Source organism: Rattus norvegicus, chromosome 6 (genome assembly GCF_036323735.1).
Source record: "Rattus norvegicus strain BN/NHsdMcwi chromosome 6, GRCr8, whole genome shotgun sequence".
Classification (NCBI taxonomy): Eukaryota; Metazoa; Chordata; class Mammalia; order Rodentia; family Muridae; genus Rattus; species Rattus norvegicus.
The window spans coordinates 61,043,676-61,066,244 of NC_086024.1; the positions used below are offsets into that span (position 1 = coordinate 61,043,676).

The 22,569-nt window shown below is 39.8% G+C and overlaps 1 protein-coding gene and 1 long non-coding RNA gene across 13 annotated transcripts in view; one reads left to right on the plus strand and one right to left on the minus strand.

Moving 5' to 3' along the window:
• The window catches only part of Dgkb (diacylglycerol kinase, beta), a 756,320-nt gene that overhangs the window by 675,575 nt on the left and 58,176 nt on the right, over window positions 1-22,569 (plus strand). The window lies entirely within an intron of this gene.
• LOC134479368 (uncharacterized) lies at window positions 6,944-8,045 on the minus strand. Its single transcript, XR_010052640.1, has 2 exons — window positions 7,641-8,045; window positions 6,944-7,098 (listed from the first exon to the last, which is right to left on the minus strand). It is a non-coding gene; the product is annotated as an uncharacterized LOC134479368 (long non-coding RNA).

Below are 22,569 nucleotides of genomic sequence, written 5' to 3' on the forward strand. Positions count from 1 at the left end.
ATGGTATTGGTACAGAGACAGACAGATAGACCAATGGAATAGAATTGAAGACCCAGAAAGGAACCCACACACCTATGGTCACTTGATTTTTGACAAAGGAGCCAAAACCATCCAATGGAAAAAGATAGTATTTTCAGCAAATGGTGCTGGTTCAACTGGAGGGCAACATGTAGAAGAATGCAGATCGATCCATCCTTATCACCCTGTACAAAGCTTAAGTCCAAGTGGATCAAGGACCTCCACATCAAACCAGACACACTCAAACTAATAGAAGAAAAACTAGGGAAGCATCTGGAACACATGGGCACTGGAAAAAATTTCCTGAACAAAACACCAATGGCTTATGCTCTAAGATCAAGAATCGACAAATGGGATCTCATAAAACTGCAAAGCTTCTGTAAGGCAAAGGACACTGTGGTTAGGACAAAACGGCAACCAACAGATTGGGAAAAGATCTTTACCAATCCTATAACAGATAGAGGCCTTATTTCCAAAATATACAAAGAACTCAAGAAGTTAGACCGCAGGGAAACAAATAACCCTATTAAAAAATGGGGTTCAGAGCTAAACAAAGAATTCACAGCTGAGGAATGCCGAATGGCTGAGAAACACCTAAAGAAATGTTCAACATCTTTAGTCATAAGGGAAATGCAAATCAAAACAACCCTGAGATTTCACCTCACACCAGTGCGATTGGCTAAGATCAAAAACTCAGGTGACAGCAGATGCTGGCGAGGATGTGGAGAAAGAGGAACACTCCTCCATTGTTGGTGGGATTGCAGACTGGTAAAACCATTCTGGAAATCAGTCTGGAGGTTCCTCAGAAAATTGGACATTGAACTGCCTGATGATCCAGCTATACCTCTCTTGGGCATATACCCAAAAGATGCCTCAACATATAAAAGAGACACGTGCTCCACTATGTTCATCGCAGCCTTATTTATAATAGCCAGAAGCTGGAAAGAACCCAGATGCCCTTCAACAGAGGAGTGGATACAGAAAATGTGGTACATCTACACAATGGAATATTACTCAGCTATCAAAAACAACGAGTTTATGAAATTCGTAGGCAAATGGTTGGAACTGGAAAATATCATCCTGAGTGAGCTAACCCAATCACAGAAAGACATACATGGTATGCACTCATTGATAAGTGGCTATTAGCCCAAATGCTTGAATTACCCTAGATCCCTAGAACAAACGAAACTCAAGACGGATGATCAAAATGTGAATGCTTCACTCCTTCTTTAAATGAGGAAAAAGAATACCCTTGGCAGGGAAGGGAGAGGCAAAGATTAAAACAGAGACTGAAGGAACACCCATTCAGAGCCTGCCCCACATGTGGCCCATACATATACAGCCACCCAATTAGACAAGATGGATGAAGCAAAGAAGTGCAGACCGACAGGAGCCGGATGTAGATCGCTCCTGAGAGACACAGCCAGAATACAGCAAATATAGAGGCGAATGCCAGCAGCAAATCACTGAACTGAGAATAGGTCCCCTATTGAAGGAATCAGAGAAAGAACTGGAAGAGCTTGAAGGGGCTCGAGACCCCAAAAGTACAACAATGCCAAGCAACCAGAGCTTCCAGGGACTAAGCCACTACCTAAAGACTATACATGGACTGACCCTGGACTCTGACCCCATAGGTAGCAATGAATATCCTAGTAAGAGCACCAGTGGAAGGGGAAGCCCTGGGTCCTGCTAACACTGAACCCACAGTGAACTAGTCTATGGGGGGAGGGCGGCAATGGGGGGAGGGTTGGGAGGGGAACACCCATAAGGAAGGGGAGGGGGGAGGGGGATGTTTGCCCGGAAACCGGGAAAGGGAATAACACTCGAAATGTATATAAGAAATACTCAAGTTAATAAAAAAAAAAAAAAATTAAAAAAAAAAAAAAAAAAAAGAAGGGCAACTGGGCAAACTAAGATAGACCAGTGGAAAAGTAGGAGGACAAGACCACAGGATGTATCCTCCAGGAAGATGTGAGTGGCATGCACATGTGTCTAAGAATTCCCAAACTAATAGGAAAGCCCAATAAGTCATATCAGGTTTCTTAAACTCATAGCATGGCGTTTATACTATGTTGAACACTATAAAATATTTTAATAACTTTGGTATGTTCAAATAATGCTAGAGATACACTGCAAATTGAATGTGTTTTCTCATTTAGATGTATCAAAATTGTGTATCAACAAGGCTCAGTTTCCTCTTTTAAAAGGCAATAAAAGCTGATCATCTTTTAAGGATTATTAGAAAATACAACACAGTCATTAGTTTAGAATGTTTTTCATAGATGATATAAAATGCTCCTTCTCAGTAAGAAACTATGTGCTCATATGCATATATTTGTACAGTTGCATATACATGTAAAATAGTACATAAGTATTTGTTAATATAAAATAAGTGACTCTCAGTACATAAAAAGCAATACTTAATTTTTTGACTTCACATTTGCCTTCTTAAAGAAGATCTTTCACGTTTTCCCGATAGATTTAAAAATCCTTGGAATGCTAATAAGCTATTTTTATTGACTATCTTTCACAGAATGTTGTCAAGACAAACAGAACTTTTGGAGAGTTATTAAAAGTGTACACTAACCTTACTTAGTCCAATGTGTTAGCCAGCAATAAACCCTAGATACTTAACTCTTAAGTTCCTGGAGGCCACAGCATGCTTGTCAAGTTCAATAAGAGCAACTTCTCCATTGCTGTGAAAACACGAGTGTTAAACTTAGATGTTAGGAACACACCTCTGACAGGAGAGGATACACTTCCCTGACCTACTTTGACTAGGAAGCAGTGTACAGAAGGGGCTTTCTAGACAGATACATAATGGTTGGTCTGTATAGAATATAATTGACTGGGAGGGGGCTGAAATAAATGTAGACATCAGAACGAGAGCAATGAAACTAGGGATGGAGATTGTCCAGTGTCAAACATGACTCTGAAGTGAAGCTAACATGTTGAGTACTTTTGAAAAGCCGAGCTATAACAGCACCTGGCGATATCACCTACATTACAGCATCACTATGTCCTTGCTAGCTTTGCTCCAGAATCTTTAGCCGTTGCTCATCTTCCCTTGAAGTCATTAACTTTTTTTTGCTTTTTTTTGTTTATTTCTATATTTTTTTATTAACTTGAGTATTTCTTATATACATTTCAAGTGTTATTCCCTTTCCCGGTATCCGGGCAAACATCCCCCTCCCCCCTCCCCTTCCTTATGGGTGTTCCCCTCCCAACCCTCCCCCCATTGCCGCCCTCCCCCCCACCAGTCTAGTTCACTGGGGGTTCAGTCTTAGCAGGACCCAGGGCTTCCCCTTCCACTGGTGCTCTTACTAGGATATGCATTGCTACCTATGAGGTCAGAGTCCAGCGTCAGTCCATGTATAGTCTTTGGGTAGGGGCTTAGTCCCTGGAAGCTCTGGTTGCATTAACTTTTACTTCTTGTCAACTTGTTAAAGATTCTCACTTAACAGATTTCACTCAATTGTACTTTAGTTAATGCCATTTCACTATTAAAATGCCTCTGTGAACATTCATCTGTATTTATTTTTTTCATACACGACTTCCTTTTCCCTGGGGTAGTGATTTTTTTTTTCTTCAAGAAATATACAAAGTGAGCAGGCCATGATAGGTCTGATTGATGATAGGGTTTGGGGCAAAAAACGCATTTACTCTTTTGTGTGAAGACATGCCTTCCAGTAAGAGAAATTATGAGGGCTGAGTTTTAGATCAAACATTAGAGATCATGACAGCAAAGCCTTACAGAGAATGGCAGGATTCCTACTGTCCACAAACTATTCATCTTTCTGCTGAGGCTCTTCAGTTAAATATTCACTTAGCCCTAATAATGTAAGTTCTGGTTTATTATAGAGAACTCAAACAAAAGTAAAGAGATAGTTTTTAAGTGGTGTAATAGTAGTTTTAAAAAGTTATAAAGGAGATATTTGAACCGGGGTGTTAAATGTAATTGGAGGAGAGAAGACAAGTGAGGGGTTGGGGAAGATGTCTGTGAGGGAGGACTGCGAGGGGGCTATATTTTGGATATAAACAAATAATAATAATGAGGCACAGCATTAAGTTAGCAAGAGGTCTATCTTTCCTGCTGACTTAGAATGCGTTGCAGTGGGGTGTGGCTTCTGTGCAGTTTCCAGTACCCAGTAACAACTTAGTCTTTGTCCTTCGGTGTGCTTGGATTCTTTATTGCCTTCAAAGTAGAAAAACAATAACAGAAGCTGCAGCTGTTGCTATCCTGTGGTCTAAAAGCCTAACAGGCATCAGTTGTAAAAATAAATTACAAAGAGCCATGTTGTCACTGGAGTGGGTGGACCACGGAAGATACTGATGAAATAAGCCTCAGGTCAACAGCCAGAAACTCATTATGATCCTGAGACTCTGAGGCCACCGTTGTGTTAAACCACTCTGTACATTAGCCGGATCAAGAGGGACAATGAATAATAAATACTTCAAGGGAAAGTATTCTTGTCAACTTAATAACAATAAATACTTGCTGATTATAGTGTCTCATATTTTCCAGAAGCATACATAGTCATACAGAAAATTGTATTTGTTGTTTGCTCTCTGCTATTTCCACACATGTATACATTCATACATGTATGCATTGTATTCTGACTAATCTCATTCCCACACTCCCTTGTATTACTGCCACCCCTATTAGACCCCTCTTCTCCCCCACAGGTCTCTTTTTCTATATGTATTATATTTATTTTGAGATCCACTGTGTTACTGTGGGTTTGGAAGTCTCTGCTGGGTTCTGTTGGGTTCACTAGTAGTTACAAAGCAAGTGACAATGATTTCCATTGCCAGAAGCCATCAGTAGCCACTAGTCTAGTGGCAATATTGTGGGGAGGGTGGGGCTCTTAAATCTTTTCCAAAACGATAGGAAGCTATTGACAGGCCCATGAATATATTTGAATGGCTATATAAGCCAAAGAGTTGGATTTCAAAGCTTTTCTTGCCGTCTTCTGGCACCTTGAACAGCCACATGCCTCAACATTTCCATAGTTTACAGCAAATAGAAGGCTTGCTGGTTAAGGCTGAAAGTGGCATTTATATTGATGGATATAAACAAATAATTATAAGGTAATGTGATGCTATTTTAATTTAGCTAAAGATTAGTTGATTCCTCTCTGGAGCCCATTACTTCCTAAGGAGTAGAATTTTACTGGAATTTACATTAAGGAAAAGTTTTTCCTTGTGTGGAGCCTGTCTGTTAGTTCTGTAACATTCGAGTCTCTATACTCAATTGAGAATGTCTTGACTGAAGATTAATTTTCTAGTTTTTGCTTGGTAATACCAGAGCAAGCTTTCTTCCCCAGCAGCTTGCACAGTTTAATAAGGGAACTTCTATCTCACTTCCTGTTAGTGTATCTTCCAATTAAGTCATTGATAAACTCTTACCAAGTTCTAGTGGATGACCAAGACAAATGGCAGGAGCCTATACTGGTTGAGGGATGCTCTGTGTCTACATGACTAGCAAAGCAAAAGAAGGTACCTCATACTCAGCACCGAGATTTTTGTTTAATAACTCACAGGCAATATGGCTACACATCAGATCATGCATTCCAAAGATAAAAAGGAATAGATAAAAAGTTAACATTTCAAGTTCCCTTTAATTTTTCATCCTGAATTTTGTCTTAATGAAACAGATTAATGTTATAATAATCTTGTGTCAGAGGTATAACAATTATACAACTTGTTTCCATGTTTTAAGTATGTTGTTACCTATAGAACAATGAAAAGATTGCACCAATCCTTGAGCTTTCTACCTTTTTCTTACTGCCTCTTCCCTCTCTGATCTTGTATAAGTTAACCAAGATCAAACCAAATGAAACACAATTACTATACTTTTGAAACAAAAACTTAGTTGACTCACTTCTGCTTGTTCAACCAATCTTGGCAAATCTTTTCTGGTTACATTTTTAAAATTAATTTTATAAGTGTGATTATCTGTGTTTGCATATTTGCACAGTCCCACAGGTGCCTGAAAAGCATAGAGATACTAAATCCCTGTATCAGTAGTTGCTGGCAATTGTAAGTGGGTGCTGGAAATTCATCCCAGTCCTCCTTAAGAACAGTATGCACTCCTAAACACAGAGCCCCATTTCTAGCCCTTTATGGTTACTCCTGCTTTCAGTTACATTTTTTCTTTTCTACTGGGTGCTTTTGTTACACAGTTTGGCTTTTGCTCATAGTTATCTGTAGAATCTTGAGAAATGTTTTAAAATGTGGACATTTAACTATTCTAAACATTTCAAATAAAGAAGGTGGTCAAAAAGAATTGTTCTAAGTATGAATTAAGCTGTTTCTAAGGCACTGTGTGTTCAGGTCGGAGTGGGGCATAGGCCTTGCCAAGTGGCCATTTCTAGACAGAAGCTCATCAGGGTTAAGAAGAAAGCACTCTGTGAAGCACAGAGTACAATAGATGATGGATCAGGAAATCTTTAGTGTAACCGCAGACTTCTCACAAATAGCACATTTCTAGGGCCCCTTTTAGAGCACTATAGATACTATCCTTCTTATTTTTTAAATGAGTTTGTTGTTACTGTTGTTGTTGCTTGTTTTCTGTTTGTTTGGGGGGGTTGTACTTCCTGTTTTCTTTTTTGCTGTTTGTGAAGATAGTCTCACTAAATAGTTGTAGCTGGCCTAGCACACACTGTATAAACTGAGCTGGATTGGAACCCATAGAGATCTGCCTGCCACTGCCTCCAAAGTACTAGGACTAACAGCGTGAATCACCTAAGCACAAAATTCCTTTTTCTTTTTTTTTTTTCTTTTTTTTTTTTTTTGGAGCTGGGGACCGAACCCAGGGCCTTGCGCTTCCTAAGCAAGCGCTCTACCACTGAGCTAAATCCCCAACCCCGTACAAAATTCCTTTTTAACATGAGAAATCAGCAGCAGAAAGTAGATTTAAAAGTTTATGATTTTATGTAAATTGAAAATTTTTATTTTCACTAATCACGAACTTGTATTTCAATCTCACAACTTTCATATAGTTGATTCGGTCCATGGAACTGGAAACTGATGAAAGTCTTCAGAGTTGTCTCAAAATTTTGACATGGACATAGTGATCTGTAAAATTTAATTTCATATATGTATGCGTCAAATTCATAAAAACTTATGACTATTCTCCTTGTAAAAATCTGGTTTAGTAACCTTTCTTTAAGAAAAATTCTCATAAGACTAAAATTTTAAAACGGAAGCTATGAATGCCAGTAAAAATAGTTCATCATTAAGGCTGTGTATGATTGTTTTCCTTTTAAGAAATAGATATTAAACCCACTTTTTTTCTTTATCCGTTTTTTAACGTTTTAAACCTAAATAATGTGCATGCCTTTAAAAACTCTTAGAGTTAGAAGGAGCAAAAATATCTATTTTTCTTCCATATAATCCTCTTAACATGAACATGCCAGATGGTGTTTCATATCAGGTCAGAAATAATGAAGGAATCTGGCTTTAAATCTAAGAATCAGGGTGTTGGGGGAGGACTGAGTAACTAAAGATTACATATTTATAATAGCATTTCCCCCGAAACCCAACCATTTGTATGAATTTCTGATGTGCTTCTGTCTGAGCCTGTGGATTTATTTTTACTTATTTCATCTCTATTATACCCTCATCTTGGGATTCTGAAAGGTTGTTTATGATGTGCTTGGGAATTTTTTTCAGTTCATAGGTAACCATGGCCAAGTAATCATCCATCCTCCAGATATTTCAAACTGAAGCAGATCAAGTAGCAATTCTAGAAAGGGAAAAGAAAAAGTCTGTCAATTGTAGAAAAGACCAATGTTTGCTAATTGGTTTTAGGAAAACTAATTATAAGGCTAAAAATCTGAGGTTTTTCTTTAACTAAGAAATAAATTCCTTCTTTGTAACAAAGTAGCATAATTTTAAATCTTGCAGAGAAAGCAAAGATTTAAACATCAACTAATCTGATAATTTGTTCTTATTGTCTCCTCGCCTAGGTATTATCACTTCCTTCCTAAGAGATCACATGATGGTTTTATTTATTCAATTGATCAAAATAATATTTAAGAATAGTCTACTGATTGGTTTCTTTATAATTTCTATATATAGTGATCATCTTTTGCCATTTCCTTGAGTGTATCTAAGCTATAGGAAAGAGGATAGCTATGTCCTGAACATATATAGCAAACACTTTTTAAACCCTTTTTATTGGTTCTTTGTGAATTTCATGCCATGCACCACAATCCTGTTCAACTCCTTTTCCATAGTACCTGCCCTCCATGTTTTCATCCTCTGCCCCAGAAGCAGGGATAAGGGGGAGTCTCCTTGTGGACACTGTAGTGTGTCACAGTATGTTACACAATATACCCATTTTGTCCACACTTCTTTCGCTTGCAAATGTTCATTGTAATGATTCCATGGTCTGGCAAGAGGTCTTTGGCTTCTGCTACTCTATCAACATTGGAATCTCACTTGGACTCCTCTTGGATATCCCATTGTTGACCTGGGCCATGGAGATCCTGTAGTTTTAGATCTGTAGCACTGGTTCCTTCATGTACTCCAGGAGTTCATGGATGGGGTAGTGCTGGGGTGGGAAAATTCAAAACCCTGGATCTACGCCTGAGAAGTTTCTGAGTTGCTCAGCCTGCAGCACTCCCACTCTCACTCTGGATGCTGTCTCACCAGCAACCACCACAACTGGGTTGCTACTCTGCTGCCCAGGGGTAGTGCAGGGCCTGCTATTGCTGTATCCCCTGGGCCATCTCTGCCACCTGCCATAGATGGCAAGGGATGAGGGGGAAAAGGAGGAAGGCTGTCTCTCACTCATCCGTGCCGCTTCCCAGCAGACAAGAGACAGGGCTAGCTCTCCTGTGCTCAGATTCTTGGAGTTAACTCACTTGCAACCCCTATATCCCAGTGTCAGCTGTACTCTGCTGCTCCCCGGCAAGAGGCAAGGTGCAGGGCCCAGGCTCACCAGTGGTGCAGCAAATGAAAGAAACCGACATCTCTCCTGCTTTCATGACCCCAGGGCCAGCTCGCCTACCTGCCACAGGTGGTAAGGGAAGAGGATGAGAGAGGATATCTCCTACACCTATGTCACCCCAAGGCAGGCGTGATAGGGCCAGCTCACCCATGACCCTGCCATCAAGTTAACTTCCAATGTACTGCCTAGGTAGGGTACAAGGCCTGTTGCCCTGAATAATGCAATAGGTGTCGGGCAGGGATTGCTCTCCCATTCTGATGACCTCAGGCCAGCTCTAATGTCTACCAAGGTTGCAAAGGAGCCAGACAGGGAAACAGGGTGCATCTCCCTCTTGCCCATGCCACCACACAGGAGACAAGTGGCAGGGCCAGCTCTCCCACTCTCACCCTCTCATGGGTAGTAGCTTATCAAAGTGCCCCCCACTCCCACCAGGATCGGCTCTACTGTTCTGTCCAGGTTAAGTGCAGGGGCCTATTCTCCCAAGTGATACAACTGACAAGCGGCATGGGCAGGGGCAGGGCCAGGGGCAGGGGCAGCTCTCCAATATCAAGATCCCCGTGGGACCCACGGGGGGGAAAGTTTCTCTTTTGTCCTGATAGTTTAAGGTGCAAAATAGAATGTATAGTTCATATGTTAAAAATATAGGTATATAGTCAGGATGCTAACATATTTTTTGAAGAGGTATCTTTAGAAGGGGGAACAAAAAATATTCATAGGAGGAAATACAGAGACAAAGTTTGGAGCAAAGACTTAGGAAAGGTCATTAGAGACTGGCCCACCTGGGGATCCAGCCCATATACATACAGCCACCAAACTCAGACAATATTGCTGATGAAGTGCATGCTGACAGGAGCCTGATATAGCTGTCTTCTGAGAGGCTCTGCCAGAGCATGACAAATACAGAGGCAGATGCTCACAGCCAACCATTGAACTGAGAACAGGGTCCCAGTGGAGGAGTTAGAGAAAGGATTGAAGGAGCTAAAGGATTTGCAATCCCATAAGAACAACAATATCAACCAAACAGAGGTCCCAGGGACTAAGACAGCATCCAAAGCGTACACATGGACAGACCCATGGCTCCAACTGCATATGTAGCAGAGGATTGCCTTGTTGGGTACCAATGGGAGGAAAAGCCCTTGGTCCTGCCAAGGCTTGATGCCCCAGTGTAGGGGAATGTCAGGGGGGGAGGCAAGCAGGGGAGGGTGAGTGGATGGGGGAACACCCCTATAGAAGCAAGGGGAGGGGATGGGAAAGGGTGTTTCTGGAGGGAAAGCCAGGGAAAGGGATAACATTTGAAATATAAATAAAAAATATCCAATAAAAAATAAATAAAAATTATATCACACATTCCAAAATCTCTGCAAAGATTGTTATAATTTGTCCATAAATGTTATGTGATGATAAATAAATACCCAAGAAAGATATAAAAACTACTGCTTCCCTCCATTCATAGAATGTGCTGCTCCTAAAGTCAGGTGTGTTACTCAGAGAGAGGGATCCCACTGTGCCTTCTCAACTCCACAGCAGTCATTAAATATTTTGGCAATTGGAAAAGTAGGATAAATGAGGCTATACAACAGACTGCTTCATATATCTGTCAACAGAATTAATCTCATTTGTAACTGTGATGAGGTCAAACTTAAGGAGAAAAGAAATTAAAAGAGTATCAGTAGATTCATTGGGATGCAAGTCAAACTATAGTCTGGATACTTTGCTGAAAATTGACTTCTGAGCATTAGTCAAACTTTGACTTCAAAAGATATATGTTCAACTGATCCTAAGTTTCATTAGATCTGTGAGTAAAGCAATTTATGGACTAGAACATGAAACAAGAGCATGGCAGGAAAGCAAGTAGTGAGGTGAAATGGCCAGGAAAAGAAGTAGTGAAAGTCACCCTGGCAAATCCCACTAGCATTGCCACAGGCCTACCTATAAGCATTTCCCAAGGCTTCATTCATTCCCTGGGAAGCAAAGCCAGGGACTTCAACAAGAACAAGAGTGAGGGTTGGTGTAGAAAGGAGCATATTTTACCAATTATTCAGCTAGCAAGTGAAAAAAGAAGAAAATCACAATATCCCTGGGCAGAGGAAGTATTAAAAATAACCAAGATTTATTATCTGTAGTATCAAGTTTTCAACAAAAATGTTTGTGTCCCGAGAAGAAACAAGGGAGTCTAATTCATTCACAGAGCAGGGTGTGGATGGGAAACAGACAAGAGAAGCTGCCTAAGGTTGCAAACAAAAGACAAGTTCTAAAACATCCATTAAGACTATGTCCATGAAGAAAAGAAAAAAGACACAAGTCAGGATCACATCAGCACATCAGACAATCAGCACTAGTACAGTAGATAAAACAATTGTATAAAGAGAAATTATCTTAAAAGAGCTAAGCGAAGGTTCAGTAGGATTGAACTAGAAGAAGAAAATACTATTGTTCATGAAATGAACTAAGCAAACCAACTAACAAAGAAGAGAAGTGTAATATATTACATCAGAAAAGCAAGAGACACCATAGGACAGGCAAGTGTATGTATAATAAATTATCAGAAGAAAAAGAGAAGACAGAGAAGCAGACTGTATTGAACAAAATTATGACTAAAGCCGACTTTACTGAAAACCATTAACCTATACAAGCAGCAAGCTAAGCAAATTCCAACTACAATAAACAAAAACACATCCCCCCCCCACACACACACCACAGTAAAACTATTGAGAGCTCAAAGGAGAAAAAAACATTTTTAAAGCAGAAAGGGGTTGGAAAAAAATGACTGCTTTACCGTGTACATTTTGACATTTTGACCTCAAAACAGAATGTTGAACTTGAAAAGACCCATGTGATGGTGTCACACAAGTACATATGCACAAACACACACACACACACACACACACACACACACACACACGCACACGCACACACGTGTATATGCTGGTCACACACACGAAATTCTGAAGAACTCACAGTTGCCTCTGGCCTACCAAAGTTGTACATGAGAGCAGGTTTACAAGTTAATTCAAATAACATTACTAAATGATTTTCCATCAGGAACAATAGGGCCAACTGTATTGAGATACAGGCCTCAATAAATGAAAACCTTAACAAGTAATTCCACACTGAATAGGACATTCTTTTATAAATGGATACAACACAGACGTGCATGAGCATACGCACACACACACACACACACACATATGCACACTCACACACACAAACTACCTTTTACTTTTTACGTGAAATACTTTTAAACTATTCTAAATAAATCAAGTCAGCATAGAGAGTGTCTTTGGTTCTCAATAACGAGCAGCAGAAGAGATCTCTGTGTAACTATAAAATGCAATTCAAATGCAAGTTTCTTTTTTTTCTCTTAACTCAAAAACTTACCAGAGGAAAGATCTCATCATATGTTCAAAATGTCTAATTAGGCCCATGATATAGGAATGTAATACATTTGGTAATAATAGCACTAAGGAAAGGGGGCAATCAAAGCAGTATTGGCTGAGGAATTGATGCCAGACCGTAATGTGATACGCAATAACCCATGAAACAATGAAATCACCGTAAACAAGTTAATCAGCAAAACACAAACATGAACTCCATGTTCTCTTCTTCTTTGGGATCCAAGAGAAGACACTAATTACAAATTTAATAATGGTAATGTGCATTTTTACCATTTGTACATAGTGTAATTAGAAGAATGAGAACACAAAAATGTTGTAAGAGAATAGAGCAGTAGAACAGTGAATTGATTTCATGTGCAGACGAACTTAGTTCTGATAAGAAGTAGATAGAAGTCTTAGGCCCACTATTAAGATTGCTTAAGGAAATATGATAAAAATTAATTAAAGTCAATGAAATTATATAGTAATGCAAAAGGAAGTGATGGAAGTTTCAAGAAAGATATGAAACATTTGACACAAGTACTAAAATGATAGGCATGGGTCTATCAATATCAAACTCACTCAGTCAAAGACGGTAAGAATGGGAAAGACATACCCTTCAAACATACAAGTGTACTGAAAGTAAGTGATTGAGAAAATATCTACCATTCAAATAGCATGTTTTGTGGGTACACATGTGTGTAGATCTGTGTGAAAGTCAGAGGATGGCCCCATGAGTTATTTTTCAGTCACCATCTAGCCACAGGCTTTCTTTTTAATTCCTGAGACTGAGTGTCTCATGGCTTTGAACTGATCAATTAGACTAGACTACCTATCCAGGAAGCTCTAGGGTTCCTTCTGTCTCTGCCTCCTCAGAGCTGAGATGACAGGTCCATGTCACTGTGCCCAGCATGTTGTTGTGCAAATAAACTCCAGTCCTCGAGCTTGTAGTACTAGCAGTTTGCCAACAGTTTGTCTAACCAGTCCCAAAAAGTGGATTTTTAATTGAATCTAAAACTAAGAATGTTACTATTAATGAAAAAGGGTGGGGGACATTTTGAAATGACCAACATGTCAATCCTTCAGTAGGACATGTGCATTTTAAATATATATAGTGTCAACATGTTTTCTGAGGAATATGCACAATGGACAATGACTTCATGAAATTCATAGGCAAATGGAATGAACTAGAAAATATCATCCTGAGTGAGGTAACTCAATCATGGAAAAACACACTTGGTATGCACTCATTGATAAGTGGATATTAGCCAAAAAGCTCGAATTACCCAAGATGCAATCCACAGACCACAAGAAGCTCAAGAAGAAGGATGACCAAAATGTAGATGCTCCCATTCCTTCTTAAAAGGGAAAACAAAATATCCATAGGAGGGGATATGGAAGCAAAGTTTAGAGCAGCGACTCAAGGAAAGGCCATTCAGAGCCTGCCCCACATGTTACCCATATATATACAGCCACCAAAACTAAATAAAATTGATGAAGCTAAAAAATTGCACACTGAAATGGACCGGATATAGATCTCTCCTGAGAGACACATCCAGAGCATGTCCAATACAGAGGGCAATGCTAGCAGCAAACCACTGAACTGAGAACAGGACCCCCTTGGGGGGAATAGAAGAAGAATTGAAAGAGTTGAAGGAGCTTGCAGCCCCATAAGAACAACAATGCCTGCCAACCAGGGCTTCCAGTCACTAAACCACTAACGAAAGACTATACTTGGACTGCCTTGAGAGCAACGCCCCCGCAACACTATTAAGCTAATTAAATCACTGGATGAGTTCATGCATGTTACAATCTCTTTCATCAGGTTCTATCTGGGCTGCAGTGATGTAGCTCGACATGTAAAGGTACTAGGTATCAAGCCTGATGGCCTGACTTGGATCCACTGGCTGCTAGAATCCAGGTTGTAGAAAGACAGATGGACTCCTGCAAATTGACTCCCACACACATGCCATGGCACATTATTGCCTACACACATACTGTGCATGTATAAGCAAAGACATCTGGAAAGAAAGGACTCCTCTTTCAAGTCTTACCTCTGAACACTGTTGTAACAAGAAACCAAACTTTCAATACATGAGCCTTTGAGGACACTTGAGACAACAGTGTCCTCAAGTTATGACAACAGGCAATGGCTAAAGCAACTAAAATGGAAGTTGGTGACTGGTAGCATGGCATTCTACTTACAGATAATGTAGCCACTTTGGAGTTTTAGATGGGGAGGTCATGAGTTCAAGGGTAGTGGAGGCTCCCTCACTCCAGAGACTGAAACAGTGGATGAGAGTATAAGCAACACATGCTATATTAACACTACGATCATCTATGAATAGGATAGAAGGGTCTAACATAATTAATGCATGCTATGACTTGAAGTAACCTGAGAAACATAGTTTAAAAGAGAAGAAAGCTGTAAAAGCTCACATCTAAGATACTTGTAAGGATTCCTTAGATTGGAGAGATCTATAGTTTCTTAATAGATAGTGAAACTCACAGTCAATCAGAGAAGAAACAAGCAATGTATAGAGGATGTAAGTTTCCTTCAGAGATTATGCAAATAACATGAGATTTACCATACTGATGGCTGAGCATATCTTTGAATTTACAAAAATTAATGAAATTGGAGTGGTAAAGTTCATGATACAGGAGTCCTACATGTTTTAATAAAGCTATTCGTAAAATCTCTGTTACAAGAATAGTGGTTCAGCATTTTTCTCAAAGGATACTATGTATTATTTTAGCTTAGAAAGTCCATAAATGGATATAATTATGATCAGTTTCTCTTTATCTTCCTTTAAGCCATCTCTTATTCATCATGGGCGAGAGCCACTTCCAGAACAGATCAGGCCTTCGTTTCCATTAGCATTTGGCCTTTAGTCAACTCCAAGCACAAGAAGAACTTTTCTTGGCAGATGCCTCAGACCACCAACACACTCACCTACGAGGCTGAGCAAATACCATTGTGGTTTTCACCCTGTTTTTTTTTTTTATTGTACTAATATTTTTATTTAACTATTGAGTGGTTTTGTGAAGTGATTTCAGGGTTGAGGCATATTATTAATCTGGATCAAGATTTACAACTTTTAAGATATGCTGTAGAAAATATGCTTTTAAGTGTCACGGTTAAAGTTAGGCTAAGCTCACACTAATTATCTGTTTGGGAAAGATTGCTGATCTCTTCTCCATTTTCTCCAAATGGAGTAATATGTTTCTTTCTCTGTTGTCTGTTTTTTAACACATTAATGTAGACTTTTTCATTTCAAAAATGGTTATTTCTTTTTTCTTAACTTCTGCATCATCTGAGCTCTCTCACGGTTGCAATGATTTCAGTATAAACACTTGGTGCTATATCTCTGTAAAAATCCATCATATAAAGTAAAAATTAGTTTATTTTAAAAACCAAATGCTATCTAACCTGTACTTATTAGAGAGGGTTATGACAGTAAACAGCCTAAGAGAGCAGGATAGCTTTAGAGCAGACGGTTTACAAAGGCACATATTCCCAAGCCCTGAGTAACATGGTGGGTTCACAGGGACTGGAGTTGTTATCAACTGTATCTATAACAAAAAGACAATGGAGGAGAGTGACAGAAGGGTAGAGAAGCAGCCGCCTTGAGAAGCAGTGTTACTTTTCTCTGGAATGATGGTACACCCATAAAACCCCTAGCGAACCTTCATGGACTAAAGGAAGACACAGCTATAAAGCATGATCTATGTGAAGGAACAGTGCACCCTTTTTCTATATGCACTGTTTTGCTCTTAGCTTACAGCATCTGACATGTCTGATCACAATGAGGTTCTACCTAAGTGTGCAGTACAACGTGCAGGTTATGTTATCAAAGCTCTGGTTAGGAATATGATTTTCTAAATACAGAGTACAGTAAAAAGAGGGATCAAGGCCAAGGCCTCAGAATTGTATTCTTTCTTTTATTGTTAATTGGGGGAAACAAAAGAAAGCAGAGGGATCATGAAGGAAGTAATCAGAGATGTGGGAGGAAGGAGAGAGAAAACATGAAAGAGACTGTCACAGGAAGAGGCGGTAGGAAGGAACAAGGGAGACTCTGGGAAGCTCTGCACAGGTCTCTATTGAAAGGTGGAGGAGCTGGACTTTGCAACTTGAAGGGACATCATTTACAAAATTGACAAGAGGAAGTTTAATGAGTAAAACCAAGAAGTCGGATTAGAGTTGTTTGAGGAGTGAGGAGAACACGGTCACATGGTCTGTGAAGATGCTTGATGGGAAGAACACTGGAGAGGTCAGTAGTAATGAGACATAGACCTGAGAGGCTCCTCCAATGATAAAAATCCTGAATGACTGAGCTTTACTGGGCAGGAATCTGCAGAGTTGAGCCGGGCAGGATGAGCCACAGAGCAAAAGTCAAAAGGACTGCTTAGTAATGGAAAGGTGAGAGTCACACATCTACAGGAAGGGGGCAAAGGGCCTTAGTGGGGTGTGATCTATGTGGCTTCTAAGAGAGTTAAGAGCGAAAGCAGTGAATGCCTTCTGAGTTCTGTTCTCAGCAATAGATGGGATGCTTGTCTCATTGGAGTGGGGAGCTAGGATTACTTGAGAAGTGGGGTGTCATCTTCATGCAAATAGTGTTGTTGGACATGCGAGGTTTACACGATGAAGACAAATGCAAGGAAGAACTCTGCCATTCCCTTGCTCTCCATGCAATACTCATTCTGAAAAACCAGATATATGTTGAGCCTTTAAGCCAAGTCACATTAAAGCTCTGTTACAGTTCTGGCAACGCACAAAAGCCCTGTTATTTCCCTGGCAATAATATCTAGAAACAGACTTTTAAACTGAAGAGATAAATGTCTCCAGATTACACACGTGATTATGTAAGAAAACTGACAGGACAAAGCCGCCATCACGCTGAGTGCTACGTGCTCATCAGCCTTAGAGAGCTGGCTCGGTGCCTGTAGGCCTGAAAAGAATTCCTATTTGCCTTTGTGTGGAATTAAAGAGTCAGGCATTTGCCCCCTGAAATGGAACCAAGACATTGCCCCTTCTTGTTTGGCTGCAGCACCACCAGATGTAACACATAAATACCGGAATGGATAGTGGTGGACTGTGAGGACAGGAGATAAGCTGGTGCCGGCAGATGCTAGCAGTCAAGATTACTCAAGCTGTATTGAAATTTCCTTTGCACCTGGCACTGGAGGTGTTAGCCATGCCAGTTCAATCCCCCCAACACAGATGTTCTTGTTGTACCACTTTGCATGTGTAACATTTAGGTTTCTGCTCAGTTTTGCCACAGTACACATAAATACGGCAATCCAAAGACCACCCATTTATTAGTGCACCTGCATCTTCAACTACATCTCTTTCATTCTTTTCAATATTTACAAAGAAAAAAAGAAAAGGATACAGTGAGGGGAACAACATTTTTTAGCATGTTAGATTGCTTACAAAATGAAGATAAAAAAATAACAATATCCACAATGGTCTCAAAACAGTCGTAGTAAAACGTGGAATTAAAACGAGCCCTTCTTTAAGAAAGACAATATTTTATTATCATCTAATGAGCTTTTATTTCGTCCCTTACTAGCGAAGGAATAGAAGACATACATGGTTTATTCTCCAAAGATAAATTCTCATTTCTTCCAATGAGAAACTGGTAGTTTCCCTTGTAAGGGACAGATTTTGCTGAGTGTGGACCTCTGACACCCCCATTTTAAATTAATAGGAGTGAAGCTCAGTGCAGCTGAAGGCTGACTGTGACCTCCTGAATACAGGATAAAAAGCCTTTGGAGAGAGACAAGATCATTACTCCAGAGAATAGCCTCACACAGTTGCTGTCCTACAGAAGTGAGAAAGAACACCAAAATGTTTTGATCTTGTTCCACGGTCGCACATAGTGTCTGTATCTTTCCAAATATCCAACTTTGTCAAATGTCTATGAAAAGGAATTTCAGTGATATTTAATTTTGGTTTGTGGAGAAATGGGACTGTCTTCCATTATTCATTTGAGGCCAATAAATGTTTAAACAAGAGATTCATTTTAAAAATTGATGAGTGTTGACTTTTTTAAGTTTGATTTTTTTTAAATAAATTGTAATAGTTACTCAGGTTAACACTCATATCCTCAGTTTATTAACACTCATGTCCTCGGTCTATATGCATTGTTTATTTCCTGACTATTGTATTCTGTGTGTGGTATGCACCATCCATCTCTAAATCAATATTGCACCAGCAACTGAGTGAATCATGTTGTGAAATATATATATCAAAAAGTCAGGTGCTTCAGAGACAAAGAAGGAAGAAGAGGAAAATGTAAAGGAAGAATGAAGAAGCAAGATGAAGAAATAAAAGAAGTATCTACATGAAGAGGCCATGCCTTCCTATTTGTTTATATACAACAACTCTTGGAGACCTTGGATAGGGAGAAATAAAGTCAAGCCAGTAGTAAACCCAGCTAGCTTCAGAGCAAACCTGATTAACTGCCATGCTCCAAATATAAAGCAGAGAGGGAGAAAGAGAGACAGAGAGATAGAGGGGGGAAGGGGAAAAAAGGGGGGGAAGGAGGAGGGAGGGAGGGAGGAAGGGAGGGAGGGAGGGAGGGAGGGAGGGAGGGAGAGAGAGAGAGAGAGGTAACAGCTAGCTTATTCAAATCTTCTAAAGTTAATGTGACTGGTTTTATTCCAAAGTCTTCTGTTCAATAGACATATGAAGATGGCATATGTCTATACAGACATAGAAAAACCTCAACCTATAAGAGAAAAAAGGAAGGAGGAGATATAAAAATAGGGAGATGTTGGGGTTCTCTGGAAAGCCTTGTCTTTCAGTACAGGGGCGGAGAGTTCTTTGAAGTGTAATATGTACAGCCATCACTACTTGCCACCACCCACTTCAAACATGAAGGTTGAAGAAAGCACATTCCTTGGCCCTACACTACTCTTCCATCTCATCAGGGCTGTAAGGCTCTGGATACAGCATACAACAATTTCTGAATCCTGAATCCTGTCTTCTGTCTCAATCTTGAGATAATTTTTTCTAGTTCATCTAACTGATTTTTAATACTACCTGGAATAACTGCAGCCACTAATGTGACCTGGTTTGTACCGCACATGCTACTGAGTATATAGAATACGTTTTGTAAATGAATATTTTATTTCATGTTACAAGTGACCATGTCGGTGGTTAGAACGAAATGAAAATTTCAAGGTCACGCACTTGACATGTTACAGAACAAGAATCTGTACCAGAACATGTGTAATGAAGCTTGGGTGTTGAATCATGTTAATTTATTCCAGAAAGATTACAATAGATCTAATAAATAAAGATAGAAACGTTCGATTACCTAAGACATTATGTTGCTGATGTACCTAAGTTTTAAGGTTATTAACTTAAGATGTATATTTTACTTCACTGTGAGGCATTATATTGGAAGCATTTCTTTATCTGTTTAGCATCCTCACTATGCTAGCTGCCATGATCCCCACATATCATAATGGATTGGAACAAATAAGAAATTGCCACCTCAGGATAAAAATCATGGCTTTTCTTTGATACATACACCATTTGAGACATGCAAATAATAAAATCTACTCCTTTTCAGTTAAGATTAAAAGCAATGTCTCTAACATTACTTACCCCAGACACTTTGCAAAGGACAAAGAATGAGGAGTAAGACCTACACAGCCAGAAACCATGCATAAAGTAAATCTATTTACTTTTGCCTAGGGAACCTTTCTCTTTCTGCTTCTGTTCATGGGTTCTAATAAAAGCAAAGATACTAGACAAAGAATGCTATCCCAACAAATTCTGACTCTGGGCCCTCAAAAACCGACTGCCCATGTTCCCTGGCCAGAATCATTTCTGCCATCACTTCCCTTTTCAAACCATTATATTCCAAGCTAAAGTACTTCATTGGTATAACTATCTGGCCAAGCCTAAGTCATGTGCTAAGGGATTACACTCTAATTTCATTTTGCTGGGTCCCATTGATAGGTTAAACAGAGATCAGTGATACACTGTTACAGCTCACAGTCATGAGTTCATGCAGATTCCTCGGAGGCTGGGGTAGTTAACTTCTGTTCCTCTCTCCCTATCCCTCTCCTCAACCCTTCCCTTTTCTCACGTACCTGGGAATGAACCCAGAAGTTGTAAGTGCTAAAAAAGCATCTACTGCTGAGTTAAAACCTACGTTCACGTCTCCCTGTTCTCCTGTGTTCTCCTTCGGTTTCAAGAAACATATTAATGTTCTTGACACAGTAAAGTCACTTAAAATGTTCTGGGCAGCAAATGATTGACACATGCCTTCAACTCCCAGTAAGAAAACAGAAAATAAAAAGCGGGGTACACTCTACCTCATGCCTTTTTACCCCTTCTCTCTGTCCCATTCATTCCCTTATTTGAATATCTGTGGATGACTCTCGAGCTGTGCTTTTCCATCACTATCCTAAATGGCGAGTCTCGCTCTGCTCCTACAAAATCAGTGGCAGCATCAAAAAGTCTGTCCACTGCAGTACTCATTTGTCTTACAGTTCCATGAACAATAACACATGCAATTTGATTTGCTGTGTTTTGATTTTTGTAGTGATCCAGTAAGACAATCAGAACTCTTGGAGCTTCTACAAAGGGCTATTGGCCTTCACAATAATATTTATGCTGTGCATAACATAATCAGAATTTTTCTCTCCCACCTTTTTATTACTTACCTTGTGCTGATCACTCATCCCACCTCCATCACCTACCTGCTCATGTGGTAAACTTCACATTCTTCATATGGATACACATACACACACATACATACACACACATATACACACACAAATACACAAACACACACATACACACACATACACATATACACACATACATACACACACACATACACACACATATACATACACACACACATATATACAAAAACATACACACACACATACACACACACAGAATATGTGGTATATGAGTTATATATAAAAATATATAACTCAGTAATGACAGTTTCTCAAAGAATAGTTGTATCAGTTAACAAATTATTTTTGCTTCTGTGCTTTGGTGCTTTCTTAAATTAGACAGATAATGATCTATCAGGAAAGGTCATCAGTCTGCAGTTTTTCTTTCATCTACCTATATAATAAAACATAAATATGTGGGCACCCCCTCTACCACTTGGCTGGTCGTTTTGTGGTCAGGCATTCCTAAATTTAATAAGGGGAAATAAGACTGTACTTTCATGTGCTTTCATCTCACATTCTGGCCTTGAACCTTTCTCACTATAGAAGCTATACTCATTTAGGAATCTTAACTCAGAAGACAAAAAGTAATAAGGCCTGTAATAAGCTATTTGGGTAGGGGCTGAGGTAAAAACATATCATCATAAAAGGCAAGTTGCACAGTAGAAGCACAAGTTGTGTTCAAGATTGTTAGTTAACCTAGATTCCTCTCTCTCTCTCTCTCTCTCTCTCTCTCTCTCTCTCTCTCTCTCTCTCTCTCTGTGTGTGTGCATGTATATGTGTATGTGTGCATGTGTATAGTAATAGTAGTAGTGTGCATGAATATATCTTTAAGGTTTGATATGTGTGCATACGTGTGTATGTACATACGGTTTCTCGTTGAATGTGGTTGTCAGAGATTGATGTTGATCAGGCTTCATCTTCTATAAGGAGGCAAGGTGTCATATTTGGATCCAGATGACAAATTTAGCTTGTCTAGTTCTGGCAATCCATTGTCTTACCTCACAAGCATTGGGATTACAGACAGGCTTGGCGCACTCACCCAGTACTCATGTGGGTGCCCTCTTGTCCTCACATTTATATGCCAAGTGACTTTAACCATTGTGCCATCTCTCCAATCCTGAATTCACCTACTCTTTCAGTGTTAGTTTACGACTTCAAGTTTTATAATATAACATGAGTCAAACAATTTTATACTGACAATATGAAGTAAGGAGACCTAGTGTATGTTTGTGGGTCCCAAGTCTGCTCTGCCACAGGGCTCAGTCACTTGCTCGTGGAGTCAGGACACATGGGCGGGGCAGGAATCCTGAGGTGGGGAAGCACAGCCTGAGCACAGGACATGCTCAGGCCTTTGAACACCTAGGCACTGCTGGATGCTCCGGAAGAGCTAAGAATGGAGTGGGGGCCCGTGGGCTGATCTAGCTAGAGCTGAGGGTGAAAAGAAGGGGAGCTGCTACCACCGGGAGAGTACTTGGCTGGTTCTGCACGGATCGTCTTTGGCTTGGT